The sequence below is a fragment of the Meleagris gallopavo genome, chromosome 1, assembly GCF_000146605.3.
Source record: "Meleagris gallopavo isolate NT-WF06-2002-E0010 breed Aviagen turkey brand Nicholas breeding stock chromosome 1, Turkey_5.1, whole genome shotgun sequence".
In the NCBI taxonomy this organism is placed as follows: Eukaryota; Metazoa; Chordata; class Aves; order Galliformes; family Phasianidae; genus Meleagris; species Meleagris gallopavo.
The window spans coordinates 96,003,825-96,028,371 of NC_015011.2; the positions used below are offsets into that span (position 1 = coordinate 96,003,825).

The following is a 24,547-nucleotide window of genomic DNA, read 5'->3' on the forward strand; positions in this document are numbered from 1 at the left end:
AAAAAAAAAGCCAGTCTGTAAAATCATACTGTCACCAATATCCTTGAAGGAGCTGGCTCCCACAACTGGGCTGGATGTGTACGAGTGTATCTCACTGTACCAGAAGTCAGGAATAAAATCCCAGGGATACAAAATTATAACATTTCTTAAAGCCTTATAAATGACTAAATTGCAGTTGGGATTTTAACTATATTAAGCAGGTTCTGCAGACTTATTCTGTAGGTCAGAAGAGATGAGGGATTCCAGACGGGAGTTAATCTTGAGCCGCTCAGACACACTGGCACAGGTAGTTTGCTGTGCCTAATTTCCCCCATTCTAAGAATGGGATGGTCTAAAAGCTACGTTGTGAGACTAAACACACTGAGAGGCTCTCTCCACTGATGCGTTGCAGTCTACTGCACTCCTTTTAAGTCAGCTCCAAACAAATCAGCTCAGCTACCAGGAGAAAAATAAATGCGTTAGCTCAGCCTGCATTCCACTAGGGCAATTTGCACTGCTAGCTAATGCCTGTTCTACAGAGCACTACCTTGACCGGGCTATACTGTCCTGGTACCAGGCTACCCCAGTAAGGAGTACTGACCCTCTGAGTAGCTCAGGACTCTAACGGCAACATAGTGTTGGCATAGCCTTTAAGAAGTGAGATGTTTTGGTTTGGCAGCATGCAGAGCACATATGGTAAGAAAAGTACTTGTGAGACTTGTGGAATATTTCAGCTTTTTTGTTATCACATGTTATCACAACCTTTCTACACAGGAAGATTTCTGGTGAGCATTCCCTGGAAGCTAGTGCTTCTCCCTCAATATGCTCACAAAATCTAAGCCACCTGAGACCACTAGCTCAAAGAGCATCATGGCTATGGGAAGTTTGTCAACTTTGTTATTATGTATGTGGAGGCCACTCTGATTAGAGCTTTCAGTGAGCTAACTTCCACATTGCACGCTATTGTATCTGCCACACAATAACCCAGGATTAGGCTTATGATCAAGTTGCTGCATGACAGCTGTGCTGGTGCAAAGTCTGGTTTTTGTGTTCCCAGCCAGATGACAGTGTTTTGCCTCTGCATTTGGTGCGAGGCAAGGGCATGTATCGTGATGGCACAGCTGATGTCATTTAACTTGTCAAGCCACAGTAGCTTCATCATGTGTTTGCACTGTAGGGAGCACAGGGAATGAAGGAAATACGCAGTGAAGTGGTACAAGAGTGAGAACAGGAATCAGGGATAAACGAGGAAAGGGAAGAAAAGAAGCATACTGTGTTAAGAAACAGGGTAAGTGATGAAAACTTCTTAGTAGCTTCATATGGACCTCCCTCAGAAGCAGTTCATCCCTAAAAACATATTTTCTGTTTGCTGGTTGTTTTTTTCCCTATAAATCTAGAATACAATTCATGTCTTCATTTCTGAACCTATTACTTCAAACCATATAAATGCTTAAATATTTACAACAATACAAACCTCAGAGAAGCCGGAGCTCTGATTTTTTCCATATCCAGAAAATACATTTTCCATATCCAGAAAATACATTTTAAAAATTAGTCCGAAAGCCTTTTTGAAAGTCTATCTTCTGCTATTATCATTGCAAATCTAGAGTCTATATCTTGGCTCATGGAAAACCTCAAGCAAGTCTTTATTAGAATAGAGGCAGCTTAGTCTGTGGAGTAACTGTATTTTCTCAGCAATCAGCTAATTCATATAACACCATTAAGAAATTAGTCTGAATCTTTAGTTATCATCTGTAGATTAGGGGCTTCCAGACATCTTTGTTATCAGCTAGTTCTGCAATTGTCAGCTCACAGCATGATTTAAGGTCTGTGGAACAGTTCTGGAATACCGTCCCATGCTAATGCTTGGCAACTACAGTTGTCATGACTACTCAGCACCTCTGAGAGCGCTGTGTAGGACAGCTGTTGCAATGATTCCTTGGCATTTTCCCTAAAAATTGCCGTCCCATATTCAGACTTCTCTTATATTTTCTAAGACCACACACAGAGGCAATTTTGCCTTCCGATGGAGAAGACACTACATTGTCAATCTGAGGCTGATCATTGTGCCTAACCACAAGGCTCTTTCAGGCACAGAACTGTTCCAAATGACATTTCTCTGCTAGCAACCTAACACAAAACCCATGGGCCTTATAGAGAGCCAATATGCCATTGCCACACTATTCCAATCAAGACTACCTACCATGTTTACCATGTATAATACAGGTCAAGTCACTTCTCTGCAAATTTTCCAGACATGTTACTGGCTTGTACGAGTCTGTTTAAGAGGAAGAGTCAGGTTAGAGACCTATATTGTGAAGCTTGCCCTCTAAAAATAAAACCCTTCTTATTTCCATGGATAAGGTCAGATGAGATACACTCACAGTCTCTCCATGTATTCTTTCACCAGCATCTAATCCAAACACTCTTCAGAAACCAAGTTCCATAACTGTCTCCACAACACTTTCTGGCTTTCAGAGGTACATAACCACGTCCTGATATACTAGAGCCTTAGGTTCAAGATTAATGTTTTCATACTAAAAGTAACAGCAGAACGGTGCTTCTAGACTGGGTTGTAACTCTATCTTAACAGTGATTAACTCACAAATCAAAGACTGTCTTTGAGAAAACTTTCTGCGGGGTTGACAGACAGCTAATGTACTTTGTGGCATTTTATTCCTTGTTAATTGACAGGATGCCTGAGACAGTTTGAACAACACTATGTACAGCGTACCCAACTCAGCCAAAACTCATTAAGAATCTCGTCTTCTCTCATGTGTTTTGTCATGCACATTGCTGCACCCCTAATGGGCAGTAGTTATGCTGAGATTAAAGATCACCAATTACCTTCAAATATACCAGTCAAATTGCATTTCTCAACTGTTTACATATTGGTGAATGTTCAGCTGCTTTACCAGATGAATGATGAAGATGAAATGGCTGTTCTCCAGCACCTGAACTCAGTTAAAAAGTGACTCTGAAACCAGTTTCAAGGGGGGATCATTTCAGTAGAATGTGAGACAGATGCCAAAAGATACGCATGTTCATAACTACACTGATCTGGTTGCTATTGAGATTCTTCTGTGCCAAACAATATAAGGTATATTCATCTTTGATCACTTTTGAACATATTTTTAAAGAATTAGTCTGGATTTTGTCCTGGGAGTCCCACTGATTTGCAATGCAATCACTTAAGTTAAAATTCCATTCACAGTTGAGAGCACTGCTGACCTGCAGAACTACAGATTAGATGGGGAATGTATCACTGTATTTCTTCTAAACTGGTTATTACATCTTTCCTCCCTTGAGGACTTTAAAGCTGGTGGAATGTTAAGCTGCTGTAATATTTGCTAACTGATTTTGTTGTTTTAATACTGCCAAACAAAAACCACCACCCCACCTTTTGATGCTTACAGAAGTAGACTTTCCTGGCTATACGTCAGGAAGTTCACAATAGAGGAGCCTTAAGCAAAAACAGTCTTCTTGATAAAGGATGGTTGTCAGATCATGGCCTTTTTTTTATTTCTTGCATTTAGGAAGAAAAAAAAAGGAAAACCATTTTTAGAACTGGTACTTTCTGAAAACTTCCCACATTGGATTTCTGTGACTTAGAGCATTTGCAACAAATCAGTAAGTGATTAATATTTTAAGCAGTAATGAGAAGAATATCAAAACATAGTTAAAGCCAGTGAACACTCCTATCAGCAGACTTAGGGAGGGATAACAGGTTACAATAGTTAGAGTAAGATACGTGTCAGCAGCAGAAGCGAATGGGTTGGCCTTATGTAAACTCTGTGCCTGCTAATACATAGGACAACAGCAGATGAACTGGGGGTGTGAAGAGGAGTGAGTAAATTCTGCCAGAAGCATTTGCTCTAAGCATTCTTACTTTTCTTGTTTTCAATACTGCAAATTTCCCTCTCCCCCTGCCTTCCCATCTACAGATCAGCTGGGGTGAGTAGCAGCTGTAGGAACCATTACATTGGTAACTTCAAATTCACTTTTTTGTTGTTGTTTTTAGGAAAGTAACATGAGCCTGGTCCTTCACTCAGTGAGTTTGTACTGATTAACATTGGCCAGGGCCATCCCTTAAGCATCATTCAGAGTGATTCTGCCAGCAGTAAATAAGAAAAATAATTCAATGAGTGCTCAAATGCTATGAAAATGACAGATGAAAGCAGTCTCTGCTTGAGGTATCAAAGAAAACATTTTTGCCTTGACTGGTTAAATCATAGAACAGAAATATAAAAAACAGCTACAAGACATCCAAAGTAAAACTTGCCAAGAAATGGACATGATTCAAGAACAGACAAGTCAAGAGGATGTACAATATGAGAAGGATTTCAGCCAAATATGGGTAGCTCAAGAGGAGCCAGAAAGCATAACAGAGATTTTTAAGAACAGATTTGACAAGGATCTTCAAGGCACACCGTCTTTGTCGTAGCTGATAGGAGTCTTGTCAAAGTCAAGTAGTGACAGACTTTCTTCACCATGTAATGCAGAGGTATCTCAGTCTCAGCATCAGCAGACTGAGACAAAATACCCACAGAGCATATCAGGTTAATCACCCAGTTCCAGAATGAATCAGGCTTGCAGGAAAATCAGCTAGGGGAAGATGGTGTTACTAAAATTGTTCTAAATTAAGTGAGAAGGGAAGAGAGGAAGGGAAAACATCACTGTTTTTAATGATATAAGCATTTTGTTGTTTTGTTTTTAGGCTTAAAGGACTTTCTATGTGTTACAGTAATTAATTAACAACAGAAAGCAAAAAAGAATTAGCTGGAATTAGTAGCTGCACTCACCATTCAATTTGGAGTTATGTACGAAAGCAACACTCAAGATGCAGTTTAAAAATTGTACACAAGATGGCATGAGGATGCTCCACCAGAATTAGCTTAGTATTTGGTGCACCAACCCCAATGCCCTTATATGACTCTAATGTTGGAAACACACAAGGACAGGAGCTTAAAGAATAAGCTGTTTACTCAGAGCTGTACCATGGTTAACAAACATACATACAGTAATATCCTGAATCTACCTTGACCTTTAACCAAGAAGCTCTGTTGTGTTTGAGAGATCCAAGCTCATCTTTTGCAAGCACAGCTAACCCCAAATTGTGTGCGATCCACAGGTTTTAAGGGTGCACTACTGAAAGTAGAACCAAGGGCTATGTCAGGCAAAGTTCAGGGTGTGAAAAGCTTTAATTTGTGTATTGCACAATTATTAATAGGCTCATGAAATCATTTTGAGAATCAAGTAGAGCAAAGAGGACGTGAAAATAATTGACTCATTTACACTAGGATTAAATTTGGAAAATAACACAATAAGCCTCTGGAAACATGCAAGGAAGAAGAAATATTACAAACAAAACACTCAGCTTTAACCACAGATAGTGCCTTCAGACAATGCCTATTGTAATGCTTCTGTTGAGAAGAACAAAAACCACAGGCTCACACAGAACAGCCAAGGCAGGAGATCACAGAATCTAATCATCTAATCCAACCTTCTGCTCAGAGCAGGGTCATTTGCAGGAAGTTTTCAGGTTTTGTATGACTTTGCAGTCTCTCTGGAAAGCTTCTTCCAGTATTTAACTATTCTCACAGTAGAAAACTTCTTTCTAACATTAAATAGATTTTCCTCCATTTCAGCATATGCTCACTGCCTCCTGCTTTGTCACGAGGTACCACCAAGAGGTACTCATCAAGTGTTTATACACATCTTCCAAATCTGTCCAAGCCTCAGGGAGCCTTCTCTCCTTCAGACTCAACAGTCCCAGCTCACTCAGCAGCCCCTCAGAAAACAGATGCTCCGGTCCCTTAATCATCTTTGTTGACTCACTCCATGTCCCTGTTTCTCTTGTACTGGGTAGTCCACTACTGGACCTGGCACTCCAGATATATCCCTCATTATGCTTGAGCATCCCCCTTCACCAGCTTTCAGTGCTGTTACTAACAAAACCCAAGAGGCTGCTGACTTTCTCTGTAGCAAGGATAGACTGCTGGTCTATCTCCTGGTCGGCTTGGTATCCACCAAGATAACTTCTTCAGAGCTGCTTTCCATCTCACTGGAATCCGGACTGTATGGGTGCCTGAGATGCAGGATTTTATTGAACTTTGAGACTTCTGTTTGCCCATTTCTCCAGACACCTGAGGTCCTTCTGGCTGACACAATATGTCTATCAACAGCTCCTCCCAACTATGCAACACATAAAGACTTGCTGAGGGTGCTCTCTGCCCCATCACCCACATCATTAACAAAGATGTTAAACAGCACTGGACCCGTAACTGACCCCTGGTTTGCACCACAAAAGACTGTCCTCCAGTTAGACTTTGCACCACTGATTACATGAAAGAAGAATGTACCAGTAAACAAGGATATTTCAGTCAGTGTTAGAAAGGCAGCATTGCTGTTACTTTAGAAGAATTGCTGAAATATACCAGGTTTCTCCAGTCATTGTTTCAGGTCTGAAAAAGACCTGAACTTAATGCTCTCAAATATCACTAATGTCAGATCAGGTGTGATAAAGATAAATGACAGTGTCAGGATTCGTAAAAAACAACAACAAATAACAGGCATAAATGGATTGTGCTTAAAATACTGAGTACAAGCATGTGGGGAAAATGCTAAGCTTTCCACAGAAACAAGTATGTCCTCTATAGTTTTAGGCAGTAATAAATTTCTTGGTTATTCACCAGATAGTCGTTTTCTCGAAAAACGATTATCACTATAGTCAGATGACAAGATTTGGAGACCTCAGGAAACATATGGATTTTATAATAAGAGCAAAAACATCAAGTGACTTATTCACATTTAATTCCCAGTAAGGGCTATAAATTTAATAGAAAAAAATAAGGTTATTAACTACAGCAACATAATTTTCCATGTGCATCAGTGAACTGTGTAAAACATCTGAAGGGAAACTTGCTATTGAGGAGACTGCAAACTAGATACACTGAGAAATCTTCTGCTGTCCTTGCTTACCTATCCTTTAATCAGCCCTACTTCACATCACTGAAACATAAAATATAAACATTATTATTTAATGTTAGGAAATATTTGTAATTGGAGATGAAGAAAAGGAAGATCTGTAGGAAGATTAGTACATGAAAAGTAAAAAAAGAAAGAGAAAAGTAGGATGAAAATGAAATCAAAAGGTAAAAGCACCCTACCCTACAATAATATATTGACTAACAGCATCGATGAAGAACATCCTAACAGACAGAAGTATGATTTTGTGAAATTTGGATATCAGTGATGAGGCTGGTTTCCACCTCTCTCTTTCCATTGCCTGCTTTCATCCTCACTTTTTATCTGTTCCTTGGGTTCCTGAGACGTGCTAATGCATGGGTGTGTTTTGAAACCCTTTCGAACCCAGAACCAAAGTCATTTCGCTGCAGCATCACTCCTGGCTGTACTGAGGGCTTAGTACTGAGACAGAGCTACAGAAAGGTGGGAACTGGAGCTAAGACTGTCCTTGTAAAGCTAGATCTTAAGCATCAAAAGTTTAATGCTTGTTGCAGAAATCTAGTCAACAAAAGACTTCAGCTAACAGGTGTTAGCTCAACTTTAAGAAGCAATTAAAATAAGATCCAACCTAAAACATCTGAATAGTAGCTTCTGCCCAGTATTTGCCTCAGACAGGAAAGTCCTGAAGGCAAGCCTGAGAAGACAGCAGCTATTACCTGTTTCTGTATCTTGAAGCACAGGTAGTACTGTCAACCACAGTTCCCATTCCTTGAAGATTTCCTGGATAGGGAGCACCATTTAAGAATTCATTAATCTTTACTTTGTTTTCATACTTTGCTGAAGATTAGGCATTAGTCAGTGATTAGGTTGTGAAATCTAAGTAAGTCATTAGATTACAATCCAAAACTTTGAGAAATTTCTTTATTATATCCTTACTAATTAAAATAAAATGGCAAACCAGAATCAGAACAAAATTTTCTTTCAGTACCCATTAGATTTGAATAAAGCTGTAATTTAGTGAGATATCTAAGCAGTTCGTCATATTAACATTATAATTACTCCTTAATAAAAGCCTGCACATAGCAAAAAGCAACAGCAAATTGAGGGGAAAATCTGCCAGTTTGACTCAATAGCAGCACGAGAGTACCTGACTTTTGTCAGTTACCTACTCTCACATCTAGAAATATATCATTGCTCTTGAATTTGCTGTCTCTTCAGAGAATATCAGCATGAAGGAACGTGCAAAGGTCTGCCTTCAGTTCAGACTGTATGACTAGTATATTTGAACTAGGACAAGTAAAAAATATAATTGGCTAAAAATACAGGTAAGCAGTAATACAGAGAGAAAGAAAGAAAAAGAAAACATAGAAAGAATCATGCTTTAAGTCAGCTCCCAGAAACCCATACGCTCCAATGCTGCTTCCAAGGGAAGATGATTTATGCAGCTCAGGCTTCAAGATAAAGGTATTATTGCAGGCTGCTGTTCCTTGTGCAGCATAGGAGAGCCCTCCAGGCAACCTGCTGTGATTTTCTTCTATTTCTTTCATTCCTTAACTTTCAGCTGAACTTATTTAATTAGCTCTCCAGCTCTAACATGAAGATCCTTTGCCTCCTCTCACCTTTTCCAGTTGCTGAAGTACAAACCCAGCTGTCTCTCAGTGTTCCCTAACAAAGTGCCTCGTGAGTATCCTTGTTTGGAGTTTATGTCCCAGCTCTTCCTTTCTATCAGCTGTCAACACTCCAGAAGTCCATATAGTCCAGTCTGCTGCTAATTCCTAGAGGTCACCTTAGAAACATCAGTTCAAAGGAAATTCCTACTTCCCCTCTTTATGGTTCTTCTGCCTTGGGAGCTGTGATAAAATAAAGTTGATCACTTCCTATGGTTTTGGCCCGATTTATCTTTCCAGAACATCTCTTCAACTGACTGTCACCACCAAAGCTGTTTCTGAAGACCCTCCTTAATTTGTTGTCTTTCTCTGGAGAGTCTTTGAAGGTCTCTCACTCATTTTTGTCACTTTCTCTTTGGAAAGAGATAGTACAATTCCCCTTTGTGACTGTGTTTCATCCTTGACAGACTTTCCCTTGGTGGCCTGCTAGTGTCAGCTCTTCCTCTTCCTGAGCGTTAGAGTCATACAACTCAACTCCCAGTGAGCTCTACTCATCTTTTCAGTACTTTCTTATAAAGAGGTCACAACATGAACCCCGTTCTTCAGACTCTAGAAGCTCTAAAGAAAACCGACTACTAAGAGACAAGATTGGTGACTTAAGCAGAGCTCATCCATTTAAATTAATCACTCAGTTAAAATCAGTGGTGCAAAAAAAAGTGGTTCAGTGGAAATTCATTGTCATCTGGAAGCATATATACCTAAATGTGATGAGGTTATTTGCACCACCAAAGTACTTGTTTACCACTCAAAAAAGGCACGGTGGTTTGGATGGATACCTCAGTACTGCATACATTTAAAGATGTGTCACAGGAATGGAAACCAAAATTACTCTAAGTTAACAAGCACTCTGTCTTCAGCATCTTCCTCTTAAGATGATCAAAGATCTTATTTCATATTATTCATATCACATAGCAGCTCAGAAGGCCAATGATATTCTGGGCTCCATCAGAAGAGGGGTGGCCAGCAGGGACAGGGAGGTGATTGTCCCTCTCTACTCTGCCCTCACAAGGCCCCATCTGGAGTACTGTGTCCAGGTCTGGGGCCTCCATACAGGAAAGATGTGGAACTGTTGGAGAGAGCCCAGAGGAGGGCCACTAAGATGATCAGAGGTCTGGAGCACCTCCCCTTTGAAGACAGGCTGAGGGAGCTGGGCTTGTTCAGCCTGGAGAAGAGAAGGCTACAAGAAGACCTCATTGCAGTCTTCCAGTATTTAAAAGGGGATTATAAAAAGGAGGGGACTCAGCTTTTTACAAGGGTAGACAGTGATAGAACAAGGGGGATGGTTTTAAGCTCAAGAAGGGAAGGTTCTGATTGGATGTGAGGGGGAAGTTCTTTACAGAGAGAGTGGTGAGGTGCTGGAACAGGCTGCCCAGAGAGGCTGTGAATGCTCCATCCCCGGATGTGTTCAAGACCAGGTTGGATGGGGCTCTGAGTAGCCTAGTCTAGTAGCAGATCTGGAGATCGGTGGCCCTGCCTGTGGCAGATGGATTGGAACTTGATGATCCCTGAGATCTCTTCCAGCCCAAGCCATTCTATAATTCTATATTATTTCTTCATTCAGCTTTGCATATGCTGCCAGAGATGGCAGAAACATTTGAAATATCTTAATTGTTCAAGCAGAATAAGGACACATTTTCCAGAATTGTTTTAGGCCATCTCAGCTAGCTCTGCACACTACTGTATATGCTACACCGGTTGAGGGGTTATAAACACATTCAGTAATTAATTTTATGTCCTTGTAACACTTTTTACTCACCAGCAGATGTTATGTCATGTGAGTATATCCATCTGTCCCACATACGTTTCTAAAACACAAAAGTCAAAGGCCAAGTGCTCCCACCAGTGTGGGTACACAAGGTTACTGCTAACATGTACTACTGTTATTTTTAGACAAACACATTTATACATAAAAAGCCAATTACATGGCATGTGTGAAAATAGTTATATTAAATCTAGATGCATTGTAAATCCAAGATTTTTATAATGTAGATATATCTCCGTTCCTAAAGTAAGTAGAAGTTTAACTACACACTCTGGCATGACCAGAAGCATGAAAAACATGACCTTTGAGAGAGTAGTTTTTTCAAATATGTAAAAGACTGATGCAGAAATGAAAGGAAATAAACTGTTCTCCTTATCCATTGTGAAGAGGGCAAAAAATAATGGCCTTAAATTGCACCAAGAAACTTTCAGTTTGACATTACAAAAACCTTTTCTAAGTGTAAAGCCACACTGCTTGGGCTGGCAATGGAGTCTCCTCTGGCAGTTTTTAGGAACGAGCCTGACAAATATCTGTCAGAGCTGGTGTAAGTAGAGCTGATCCAGTGTCAGAGCAGAAGGAATAACCCTTCAAGATCCATCCCACCTCTCTTCTGTATTCATCTATACCATTGAGAACCAGCATTAGGCAAAGCTTGATTACCTTCTTGAAAAATCTTTCTTACAATGTTTTTCATAGAATCAACATGTTTAGAAAAGCCCACTAAGATCATCTAGTCCAACCATTCATGCTTCAACATAACCACAAACCACTAATTACCATATTTCATCAGACAAATACAAAACTGGCTGCAGCACAAAATGAAGCTTTTGCCACAGTGGAGCCACCTGTTTGGTGAACACAGAGCTGCTCATGCCCACAGAGCTCAACAGCTCTTGACCTGCTTGTCTCCTTGCTAGGGATGCTCAGACAGCTCAACCAGGCAATCAGATAAGGGCTATCCTTGAGAACACATAATTCTCAGATATTATTAAGACAGTCCCTTCTATAAAATCAATGTGTGGCTCTCTGAATATGTTTATGCTTTGTAAGATCCACTGTAATACCACAACAAATTTCCCTAAATTTGAAAGCAAATACATAGCAGAAGACAGAATATTTACACTCATATGAGTAACGAGTTTGTAGTATTCTGTTCTGTAAGCATCTCTGTTTTTGTAGTGGTGAACTTGAAGGGTAAAATAAAAACCTCTTGTGCTAGGCAAAGCAAATGCTCTGAATTTAGAGTGAAAGAATTCTACAGTGTATTTTCTTAAGAAATGGATCACATGCAATTCAGTGATAGAAATACTGTTTCCTAACCTAATTTAATAATGCAATCAGAATGACCTCTCCTTCACACGTTAATTGAGAAAAAAGAAGAGTCTCCAACAGACTAAACAGAAGCTACTCTAGTTTTTAATCAATAGTCCTATTCCCACTGGCTATGTATTTCAGTTCAGAACATTGTAATTAAATACAGTGATGAGCTATGTTTCTTTATGAATGAAGCCTCTTGTTCCCATCTATATAGATACATATATATATATATGTAACACTAGAACGAGTTTGCTGCTTAAATCAAATGATGAGTCTAAATAAAATTACACTAATGACCTTTTGGAAGAAACCTTCAATTTGATGAAAAACCCCTTTAACACTGTCAATGAAATACTTTATTATGGGTTTGGGTTTGGTTTTTTGTCTTTTTTTTTTGTCTTTTTTTTTTTCCTATTCAGAATACTGGAATGATACAATAATAGTAGCATTTGGATTGAAAAAAAAGTACATATTATAAAAGTATATTATAACATTCCACTAAAAATTTGAGAGCCTACAGATATCATATTCAATATCATATTCAACTAATTCTACATAGTTGAGGTTAATAGCATTTCAGTCCTACATAAATATTTTGAACTTATTTTCCCTTGAAATATGCAGGTTTAAAGTAATTCATATGAATGCTCAAGCCTAAATAGGTAGACTGGAAAGTTCACATACAGCATACCATTTTGCCCATAGGCAATTTATGAAATTGTCATTAGGATTACTATTGCTTAGCAATCACATGTACAAAAGTACTAAAAGATTTAGGAAACATAATTGCATTTCACCACTTTGCAGTAATAGACCAAACTATGATTTTTTCTCATAAGCAAGAGAAAATAATCCTTGTTATTTTGCTATTTAAACAGGGCATACAGGCTATTTAAAAAGCCATACAGAGGTGCTACGAGGACAGGGATATCCTCATTCTAATCCTAAGTGATTAGTCATGTATCTCCAGTGATTCTGCTTTGCATAAGAATATTCGTTTGCCCTTGACTTTATCGCAGGCTAAAGTTAATGGGCCAAACGCATCCGTCGACTAAAGTGGTCTTAACTCCAAGGGTAAGTTTGGCTTACCATAAAGAAACACTGTTGGTAGAAGCCTAGAGAAGTGTAATCGTAAGAAATACATCCTGGCATCATCTTGTACCAGTGTTGCTGGGATATATTCAAATGTGCAAATAAAAAAGAATAAGTGTTGTTTTCAAAGTGCTATTTCTTTGTTTAGTGAGGAACACATTGATTTACTTAATTTTACAGCTCTAATGCTCTCAGAGCTAAATATTTCTTACTAAGGACTCACTTGTCTAAGAATCACATGCACAGAACTATGCTGTATTTTCCACATGTTCATACAGATTTCATGAAGAAAATTAAACAATGGAAAGCTTAAAACACTGAAAGTGATGCAAGCTTCAGCTGTTTGTACTTAGAAAACGAGAAGTATGTTGAAAAGTTTTCCATTTATTACAAAGAAACCAATAGTTATTACAGGATGCTAAAGCCTCTCTTACTTGTGATACATTTTAAGATTTTATGAAAGATGGGAAGTTCAGAAGGAAATGCTTTCCTCTTTAAAAGAAAGAGAAGAAGCTTCTGGAAAGAGCCTGCAGAAGGATGCATTAGAAAGCAAGAGCCCCATCAGGCAACAGAACTCTCCTTAGCACAGAAACTCAGGGCATTCATTAGCTCAGAATATTAGGTTGTGAGGATATAGTTCCAACCCAAAACGTTACCTATCTCACAAAAGGTAAACTGATTCAGAGGATCACAAAAGTTCTTCTTCAATAAATCACAGAAAGATCAGCTCAGCTGAATATACAGCTAGCAGACTCTTCTAGGTCTCTTTAAGACCTAGAAAATCATAGAATCATAGAATCACCAAGGTTGGAAAAGACCTCTAACATCATCCAGTCAAACAATCCACATATCAGCAATATTTCCCACTAAACCACGTCTCTCAGTACAACATCTAAAGGTTTCTTGAACACTTTCGAGGATGGTGACTCCACCACTTCCCCGGGCAGCCCATTCCAGCACATGACCACTCTTTTAGAGAAGTAGTATTTCCTAACATCCATCCTGAACCTGCCCTGGCACAACAGTACATTCTCTCTATTCCTATTGCTACTTACCTGAGAGAGGAGACTGACTCTCACCTCATCATAACCTCCCTTCAAGTAGTTATAGAGAGTGATAAGGTCACCTGAGTCTCCTCTTCTCCAGACTGAACAATCCAAGCTCCCTCAGCCGCTCCTCATAAGACTTGTGCTCCAGACCCCTTCTCAGCTTTGCTGCCGTTCTCTGGACATGCTCCAAAACATCTTTCTTGTAGCGAGGGGCCCCAAACTGAACATAGTACTTGAAGTGCAGCCTCACCAGGGCTGAATACAAAGGGATGATCACTTCCCTGCTCCTGCTGACAAAGTTATTTCTGATACAAGCCAGGATGCCATTGGCCTCCTTGACCATGTCAGCATACTGCTGGTTCATATTCAGCCAAGCATCAACCAATACCCCCAGGTCCATTTCCTTTACACAGTCTTCCAGCCACTCTGCCCCAAGCCTGTAGCCTGGGGTTATTGTGGCTCAAGTGCAGGATCCAGCACTTTGTCTTGTTGATCTTCATCCTATTGGCTTCAGCCCAGCTTCCCAGCCTGTCCAGATCCCTCTGGAGAGCCTTTGTACCCCCCAGACAGATTGACACTTCCTCTCAAGTTGATGTCACTTGAAAACTTATGGAAGGTACGCTTAATGCCCCCATCCAGGTCATCAATAAAGATACTGAACAGGACAGGCCCCAGTATCAACCTCTGGGGAACACCACATATGACCAGCCACTCCATTCACCACTACTCTCTGGGCCTGGCCAGCCAGCCAGTTCTTTGCCCAACAACAAGTGTATCTGTACAAGCCACGGGCTGCCAACTTCTCCAGGAGAATACTGTGGAAGACAGTGTTGAAGGCTTTGCTGAAGTCTAAGTAGACTATGCGAACAGCCTTTCCCTCATCCACCAGGCAGGTCACTTGATCATAGAAGGGGATCAGCTGCCCGCACAAACTGCCGCACTGCACCCTTCTGACGTGCCTCTGTGATGTCACAACGCTGCCGCCACACGGAGGACAATGGCGCCTGGAGCTGCCACCTGACAGGGCAGCTCCTCAGCCAGCTGAGGCCATTCCATGTTTCGCCATACAATGCGTTCCCTCCAGAGCTGATTGCCTTGCCTGTGCCACAATAATTCAAACTGTATTTTGAATTCTTTTTGCCAAAACATGTTTCTGTCTAACAGTAACATACCAAAGGTCTTGACAACAGGTGACCTACCGCAATATTATTTTTTATGATAAGTCTATAAAATAATGTAGTTAAAATAATCCTTAAACTACTGAAGTTTTTCACAGCAATTCATTCGTTCCTTGACAGAGAGGAACAAGAAATAAAAATCACACATAGCCCTTAGAGATGCCATACAGTGATTGTGTCTCTGTTAAGGATGACAGTAGATAATAGAGAACAGCAGTTCAACCTGATCTCCTTAGAAATACTGACTAACACAATTTTTGAATGCACCAGGAGAGGTCATTCGGCAGGAGTATGGCCAATTAACTTACCCTGGTGAATCAGACCACTGAGATATATTTCTGGATGCTACATACAGGTCTAATGCTTACATTTTAAAGTCAGAATCCAAACATTATTTGAAGGAAAGAGAAGGTGTCTTAAAATGAGGGACTTAAAGTCATCTTTTCTTCTTATCTTGAAGCTCAGGAGCTGATTTGATTTCAGTTGAAGACCCTTTACTCTGAAGAATTTACCTGTAAGGAAGGAGCTCACTGATTTAGCAAAGAAAATCATAATTAAAAAAAACAAAGGCGGGAGTCTGAAGCCTAAGTAATTCCTATTAGGGATAAGGAACATATAGTTAAAAGTCAAATCAGATGGGAGTCTGTGCATGGATATATTAGGTTCTCCTCTTTCTGGGGTATTTGAGAAAACACTGGCTGCATGTATGGGAGCTTTTCTTCATTTAATAAAAACTATTGGGCTTGTATCAAAGAACACTTTATTGTCAAAGCTAGACAATAGCATGAAAGTACTCACCTTACTTAAGATATAGGATCTGATCAGCTCTCCTGAAAGCTAAAAATGCTCAGAAATGAAGGTATTACTAAAATATGTATATATATACATATATAAAAGAATAACTAAACTTTTAGGTAAGTAAGAATCTCACATGCCAAGCAGAACACAGTAAGTGTTCACAGAGCGCTCTCACTTCTGCCCACACTATCCTTGCAGGCAGGTAGGTCTTGCTTTTAGTCTTGAGCTACTCGGTAATTTTTTTAGTGGTGCAAACTCAGTCAAGCCCTGGTGGCACATGGTGAGATATTTCTATTTCTCTGAGGGCAGATTTTCCCTCTCTAGATGACCTGCCCTTTCCATTCCTCAAACCATACACCCCAAGCAGGTTTAATTCCTTATAACAGCAAGAATTAACACATTTCTTTTTTCCCCAAAGGTTTCAATTTAATCAATTTAAGGACCATAATTCATCTTTGAACAAGTATATATGTATGTATATATACATGGATATTAGACTACTTAAATGGTACATATACTACTATAAATATATGTATGTATATATACAGAGAGATATAGATATCTCCTTACACACAGACTTTTGAGCACCATGAGATAAGACATATAAAATTTCTTCCTCAGATTAGACAAAATGGTTTAAGCCTAAGGGCTTCTTCTGGCTTCTGATGTTGGTCTGTGTTGTAATTTGCTCCCTATACCTCAACATTTCATAGCAATTGTTGTTGTTTAAGTGAGGAAGTTAGAAGTTTCCTAATAAATAGTTTTTAACAAATTCCCCAAACTCCTGTTCTTTAAAACAAAGATTATAATTGTTATAGCACTGAGTTACAATGAGATTGCTATGGCAGATCTGTCAGCATATGAGTAGATAAATCTGAATTACTCCCATGTCATCAAACATTGCTTGAGGAAGAAACAGGCTTCACCATGCTTTCTTATCATATATTTTAAATACAGAAATAAACACACCTAGTTCCTAACTACCAACTACACGAGGAGGAGGTAGGTCCTCCTAACACCACTGTCTTCAAGTGATTTTAAAAGATCCCTATATTACAAAATAGCGATAGTATTTAATGATACCTCAGTGGATCGGCCACTAAAGGAAAATGGTACGCATACTTATCATAGCATTATTATCACAATAATATGTCTATACTTGTACACAATTATCTACTCTGGAACCCTGAACTATTTTTGTTCCCCTGTCTGCTCAGGGAGTGCTGCCTCTTCTGCTTACTTTTCCAACAGAAGATGGCATTTTCACTGAACCATGAACCTGCTTTGGCATAACAAATGCTCCTGGATGCTTCTCAAAATGTGTCACAAAGTGAACATCCTTTGTCTACTCCAATTATATCAGCATTATTCCCTTCTTCTAGCTGTCATTAGAGTATCTTCTATTTTCAGAATTTCTTGTAAGTGTTAAGACCTTTCTTTCTCAATCATTGCACTTGTGTCTGATCACAGAAAAAAGTCACCATGTGGCATGATGAAGAAAGGGGAAGTTGCTATTTCCTTAGCCTTTGTTATGTCTTTTACCTATGAGAGGATCTGATCCTGCCATTACTAATGGATCAAAGGTCTTCTACTGACTTCAGTCAGAATTTCTAAGTCTAAAAATGCATACAGGCTGAGACCATAAAACTTACTATAATTTTTGGAGTCAGCCAAGCTAAGTTCAATATTCAAGATGTTTGTTGGAAGAATGTTTTTCTCTACAAAGAGAGCGCTTGGAATAATGCAACTTTTCTAAATAGCAATGTACTTTTATTTACACACCCTGGAATATTCCAGCTCCATTTACACTGTATTAATTCATTTAGGTCTGTTACCAGAATAACTTGTTCAATTCAAAGGGCAGGCCTGGCTGCCACAAGGCTTTTTGAGAGGAAAAGCTGTGCAACTATAATGCTGTGATTATTTCATATTGCTGGAGGCTCACTTGCATTGGCGACACAGGGCTGTGGATTGGAGAGGGGGTGATCTGGACACCACAAAAATAATTTTTCTGCATATAAGTATGGGAGGCTAAATGTCAGTCCCAATACCAAATTTCCTTGCCCTCCACATACATGTATTTGAACAAATTTAGGTAATTTCACTGCAATTTTTAGTGAGCACCAGTAACTTCAGGGTATTAACACCAGCCCCCAAAATGCCCTGCTGTAGTGATAACAACAGTTCTCCTGGCAGCTGAGATGCTGGAGCTTGCAGGCTTAGCTATGTGACAGAGAAGTAAGGAGCAGAAATAACTCATCCATGCATTCTCATAACTCTTCTGTACATTTTCACAATCCACATTCCTAACATAAGGAAATTTGAACAGCATGCAGTGTTTTATAGTCACTGCACACAGTGAGTCCAACAGACAAGAGCATGCCACCTTCACTTCATGGAAATCTCTTTGCCAAACTCTGACAGCAAGGCTGGACCCTGGTTTTTGTACAGAGTATAGGAACTACACAGAGAGTCTCACCCTGATAAACTGTCTACGTTCCCTTGTATACTGCAGACAAAGAATATTTTCTGCATCAACTATGGGCAATTTCTCAAAAGAAAGCATCCAGCACAAATTCAAAGCATCTTCATGGATCTGTGGTCCCCACTTCAGAGAGTACAGATGTTCCCATCTTTCCCCTGTACCTCCAATACCCCGAGATCTTCAGGATGCAGGATCAGACTGCCCCTCTTTCATTCCAGTGCATCTTAACACGTAACAGACATGCATAAAAAAATGGTGAGGTTCATTTAACCTGGATTAAAGCCAAGGTTCAGAAGTATGCATACAAGGGCTGGAAACAAAAAGGCTGCAGGAAAAACAGAATACAATCTTGTTTGCAATGCTTCATTAAGATATTTACCCAAAAACATAGTCCTTGGACTCCTGATCGCTAGTTTACATAAGCTTCTCCTATTCTCATCTGCTAGTCTAGATGATTTCCTTCTGTGCCATTTTTGACGGCTTTTCCTAGAGACTTCAGAGACCCCTTCCCATTTTTCCACCTTTTGCTTCATTTCAGATTAAATGTTTTCCTGAAGGCATGCATGACCTGTGGGCATCTATGAGAACTTTTGAGCTGAAAAGCACCCCATATATCAGACTGTACATATTTTAACTGCATTTTGTCATTTTCTTATCAAAACAATTCCAGACATAAGAATGGGAGACTTGATGAGATGAATCTCAAAGCTGATGGCTCCCTGCAGCTCCAATTTCCTGTCAGGTCTTGGAGATTTCTAAAGAAATCAAGGAGGTAGGAGATATTACGTGAACTCAGTTATTTCTGGTTGAAATAAAACTATCTGCTTTAGACTGCATCTATTTAATAAAACATCAGCCTTTAAATTACTTGAATTATCTCATTTGTAATTTCTATATTCAGAGAGCTTCCCTGCGTAGCTATCAGTTTACGATGTCCTTGTTTTCAGAACACCTGAAGTATCTGTTATATTTAATTAAAATAAAAGGAATATGTTAACGGCACCTCTGTGAGACATATTTTTCTAGCATTCTCCTTTAAAGCTAAGGAGTAGTGGCATATGTTCAATAAAATAATCTTTATTACTCAGTTTTGCACTGTAAACTCTATAAAATATCATAAAAAGAAAGTAGGAGAAAGTGAAATCTCAATAACGTTAAAGGTTTCAGACTCTCTGGAAAATGAGTTACTTCCTGAAGCTGTAGGCTTAGAAAAAGGCCCTTTTCACCAAAAGATTTAAACGTCAGTACAGCCAGTTCTGCCTTGCACTTCCTGTACTGTAAAGGTTATGGTACGCCAGCTAGAATCAACACAGAGTCAAACTGCAAATTAGATTACAGAGCTGAAAATAATTAAGCAATAATGACAGAGTAACAGGGTATTTCCTGGGGCTTAATGACCTGCAGGGAGGAGCTGAGGCTAAACATCAGGAAGAAAACTGCTACAGTATATTTTTTCTGGCCCTTGCATGTACAAAGGGCAATGCCACTCTGCTGCTACTCCCAGAGAATTAATGCTCACAGGGCTAGTCCATCAGATTTATTTATTTGCCACCAGACCCAGACTGGGGCACTGCAGTGCCCTGGCTATGGCAAAGTAATTGGAGACAAGATAACAGAAAGACAGCTCTGTCTCAGCCAGTTTTTGTCGTGTAGGGATAGGGGAATTAAATCAGTTGTTCATTGAAAGCTTTCTTGCTACATGGCGTGGGCGATTCCAGCCATCTCCTCTCTGCACCAAGTCCCACAGCCTCTTCCCAGGCACCTCACCTGACCTTTCTTTCAATCCCACACTCCATAAATAATCTAATTCCTTTTATTTTTCTTCCCAGCCAGCCCCAGCCCTCTCCCCACAGCTTCCCCTTCACCTCCCACACAGGGCAGGCAGCTCCCTGCTTGTGACCCACTTGCACAGAGCACACAAGGTTTGTTTCCCTTTGCTCCTTCCCCTGCCCCTAGCAGGCTCTTGGTGCTCATACTTTGGACTCTCTCTGTGGGGTGCTGGGGTGAGCATATCCCCCTTCATGCTAATGGCTACCCCGTGCTCCCGGCTCAGAGAGAGAGCACTAAGCCAAAGGAACCCAATCTTCTCTTATGTTTGCAGCAGAACTAAATCTATGCTTTCACCGAAGAATGACATTGCTAAGATGTGATATTTATTTTTTCTTCTGGTTTAGGCTTTTCCTCCTAAACTGTTATCCTTTGCAGTCTTAGTTCTGCACAGTGGATAGAAAGTAGATGAAATGTATGCCTTTTTCCTTTTCATTTTCATCTTTTACTTCCTTCTTTCTTTCTTTCTCTGTCTTTCTAATATAAACAATGTTTATGTCAGCTCCTGTTAATGTCCATTAAAAAAAAAAAAATTAAAGCATATATTATGCCAGCAAGATAAAGACTCCTCCCAAATACTATTTTTTATCCCTAATCAAAACAGAATTACTACAGACTTAATAACCTAAAGTCATCTCTTGTGCAACTGTTCTGGAGTCAAGGGAGTCACACTGGGAATGGATTTGGCCCATTCTGTGGAAAACAGAGCTCAGAGGTCAGGGTGACCTGATTTGCAGCAAGAATGTAAATACAAGTGATAGAGTATTTATATTTTAATCTCTGAAATGCAGAATAATAATCTAATTTTTAGGCCTGGGTTTTTGCTCACTGTGACTCAGAAACATAAACCCAAAGTTGTGTAATAAACCAATAATAAATTGTACATCAAAATGTGTCATCATTACTTTTTACCAAACGAAGATCGGTATTATTAAGTACTATTTACACACCTGGATCTACCAAGTGCTTCACAAGCCAGTTGAACAAGCTGGAGAGCAGAAATCTCATTGCCTATTCCTAAAATGCAGCCACTTTTGTGATGAAAACCAGCAGCTGTTAACACCACACAGCTGTACCGGACAAAGGCTTGGGGCATAAAATGAAGATGATGACTCTACTTATACTAAATTGCAAGTGAAGTGTGAGTAGGTAGAAGGCACAGTAATAACCCAAATACAGAGAGTAATACACTGCCATTCTCTTGACAGAAGTGGGAGGTTGTACTTACAAAAGCATCAGCCTTATCCAAAACTCCTGCAGATCTTTGCCCATTAATGTCACAGACAGTGATCAGCTCAGCACTGGTAGATAGAAAAGATCACAGTGGCCAACCTGAGAACTGTATCTTATCCTTAGAGCACTTCAGCATTCTGTGAGGAGAACTTAACTCCTTAAACCAGCCCCTTTAATTTGTGAGTTCTCACAGCTCAGTGCTTTGTGGGCATTTCCCACCTTTCTCTCCAGCACAGTCTCCTCCTATTTTGGTTAGTTTGGATGCTTGATGTAGACCTGGCTGATGGAGATACCCTGTCATCTTCTCCAAGCCTCCTCCCTCTGTAGGAAAACAAATTGTTCAGAAGCAGTGACAGCATAAAGGGGAAAATCTGCCATCTTTCTTCCCCATTAAATCAGTTATCTTAAAATAACATAGCTAGGGATTTCTTTAAAGCCTATGGGTTCCTCATGAGGGGAGTGGAGGCACAGAGCTGAGCTCTACTCTCTGGTGACAGGACACAAGGAAATGCATCAAGTGTGCCATGGGAGGGTCAGGGCTGGTGTCAGGAAAAAATTCTTCACCAGAGGGTGGCTGGGCCCTGGAACAGGTTCCCCAGGGCAGTGGTCATGGCCCCAAGACTGACAGAGTTCAAGGAGTGTCTGAACAATGCTCTCAAACAGAGAATCTGACTTTTCAGTGGTGTTATGTGAAGCCAGGAGTTGGACTTCATGATCCCTATAGGTCCCTTCCAACTTGGGATATTCTTTGATTCTACGAAATACTGGCATGTATGTTAGCATGTACGTACTCTAAATGCATGACAAGTGCATGGTGCTTTATCTCCCAGCCAGGACTGTAGGCCCTACTTCAGATATTGCTGATATCACATCAAGCAAGTGAATTCTCCAGTAAATTTCATTAATTCTTTAAACAAGACAAGTCACAAAAGATGTTTTTCAGCCACGTTTGTAAGAGCAGCCTGCTGCTAAACTTTTCATTCCACATGTGCCATCTCCAGACGCAAACTGCATAACATGATATTTTTCCCAGCTCTCTTCAGATCCTGTTTGTCAGGAAGTAATTTCAACGGGCTCACAAGATGAGAAAATACAAAAGCCTGGTAACGTTTTCATTGTCAGAAAGGCACAAGCTCCCTGGATGTCCCTGCAAAACATGGCATTCCTTTAAGTTCCCTTTTCTCCCCTCCCCAGTGGCCCCAAAGCCTCTGGAGAGGCCCAGTCCCCTCCCTCCCTGTGACAGACATCCCGGCAGCAGGGAGCACATCACCACAAAGCAGCCTGCTAAAAAAGTATCTGCCTGGCTTGATAATAATAAGAAGAAGAAAGGGAAAATTTTCCTAAGAACCATGAGACAGATGAAAACGTCCTTGGGTCTGTCAGGCAGCAGAGTAGAAAACGTCTTACAGTCAAAAAGACAAAAGCAGGGAGTAAAAATGCCATGCCAGCAGGTGAAAGCAAAGCTTTTTTGCTTTTTATCTCCTAGGGATAGGGTGGAGAGACATGCATTTCTCCATGGGTTTTTTACCCCCCCTCTTGTTTATGCACCTCCAGCTGACCTGATTATGTCAATGCCTCCTGAAACTCTTTCTAACAACTTCTCTCCATCGCAGTGACACTTCTGATGAAAGCAACATTGAGCTGACCCGGGGAGCCGCAGCAAATTCCTGGAACTGGCTGTGGCTCCTGTGCCACTGTGAACTTTGCAGATTGGGATTTGCTACCCTAAAAGGAGAAAATGGCAGGAGGCAGGAGGAGAGCACTACACTGTGCCCATCACCACTGGGGAGAAAGGGCAGCTCAGCCTGGTCCTAACCCAGCTTTCATGCAGAGCTTTTTGCATTCCTCCTTTTTTCATCTCCTCTTTAGGGAGGGCTGTTTACATTAGGGCTATCAGTGTTGGAAACAAAGCATGAAGTTTCTTATGACATTAAAATTACCCTTCTTCAGCGAACAGGGCACTTGTAAACAGGAACATCTTAAGACATAACATAAACTCATTTTGTTAAGTGTAGTGCGCATCAGCTAATAAAGAAATCAAGTCACATTTACAATTGGGACTACAAATATGAAGGGATTTTTTTTTTTTTAGGTGATAATATGCTTTAGAAGGAAATCTGCTTTTCTTGGTGGGGAAAGCTGGGAAGCAGCCAGAAAACAAATCAGAAATCAGATGATGACTCCTGCTGTTCCTTCACTTGGTCAGACTCAGCTCCCCTTTCTGATTTTGTTGACATGCTTACTACAGTTTACTTTGATTTCCCTAAACAGTGACAAGTTATGAAACTCACCAATTCCATAATTTGCCTCTTCTTTTGGACTATACATGATGGCGAACAAATATTAACTCACTATAGTGATATATGCCACCAGAATAATAAAAGTCTTTTACAAGGCGAAGTAAAGCATACATTTCTGAGCTACCATCAGTGATTTTTCAGCACTGTGGAGTCCATATTTTTTTTTCTGTAGTACCTGTGATCTCTTATTTTATTGTATCTTCACCAAGGTCAAATATCACTGTTTTGTGTTTTGATTTGACTTTTGTGGCATGTCCAGAAATCAGATCTTGGGTACTAGTAACAAATATTCAAAATCTTACACGTTCCAAAGAAGTACCCAGCAATCCTGATGACTGTATGTCTAGTAAGGTAGGATTTGAGGTCGAGATGTTAAGTCAGCATAAATTTCTGAACTGCCTCCATAATACCATCCTGTGCTCCAGGTAACAAACAAAAGCAAAACCCTTAACAACATGAGCTACTTATTAATGTCACTTTTTATACATTATTTTCAGTTCCTTGCTCTAATACTTGACACTGGGAACACTATCTACCTCATGTAATAATGTACAATGGACAGAGGAAAAGTTTTAAGGATATTTCCGATAAAATAGCATAAAAGGTATTGCACATCTGAGAAAAAACCCTCTGTTGTCTCAGTGGACAGATTGAAATGTGTCAGAGGAGCAGCATATTCTCAGATCAAATAGGCTGTGCTCTTAAACATTAGCTTATTTTTTTTAATCGAAGAAGCCGCGCAATCAAGAAAATTTTACAAAAATAAAAATCTGATCATCCATGATTCATTCATTTTCTATTTAGTATGTCTTACATTGAAGCCAGAACACTCCTGTTGCTTTTTCCTATTCATTAGTACCTCTGATTTAAACCAGTATATATTTCTTATAAATA

General features: G+C 39.9%; 1 long non-coding RNA gene across 1 annotated transcript in view; it reads right to left on the bottom strand.

The window, feature by feature from the left end:
- LOC116217399 overlaps positions 1-14,780 on the bottom strand; it is a 24,399-nt gene extending 9,619 nt beyond the window's left edge. Inside the window, exons 1-3 of the long non-coding RNA XR_004161882.1 lie at positions 14,719-14,780; positions 8,565-8,795; positions 7,662-7,725 (exon numbers count right to left, since the gene is read on the bottom strand). This is a non-coding gene — a long non-coding RNA (uncharacterized LOC116217399). The remainder of the gene's footprint in view (positions 1-7,661; positions 7,726-8,564; positions 8,796-14,718) is intronic.
- Between the last annotated feature and the right edge of the window lie 9,767 nt (positions 14,781-24,547).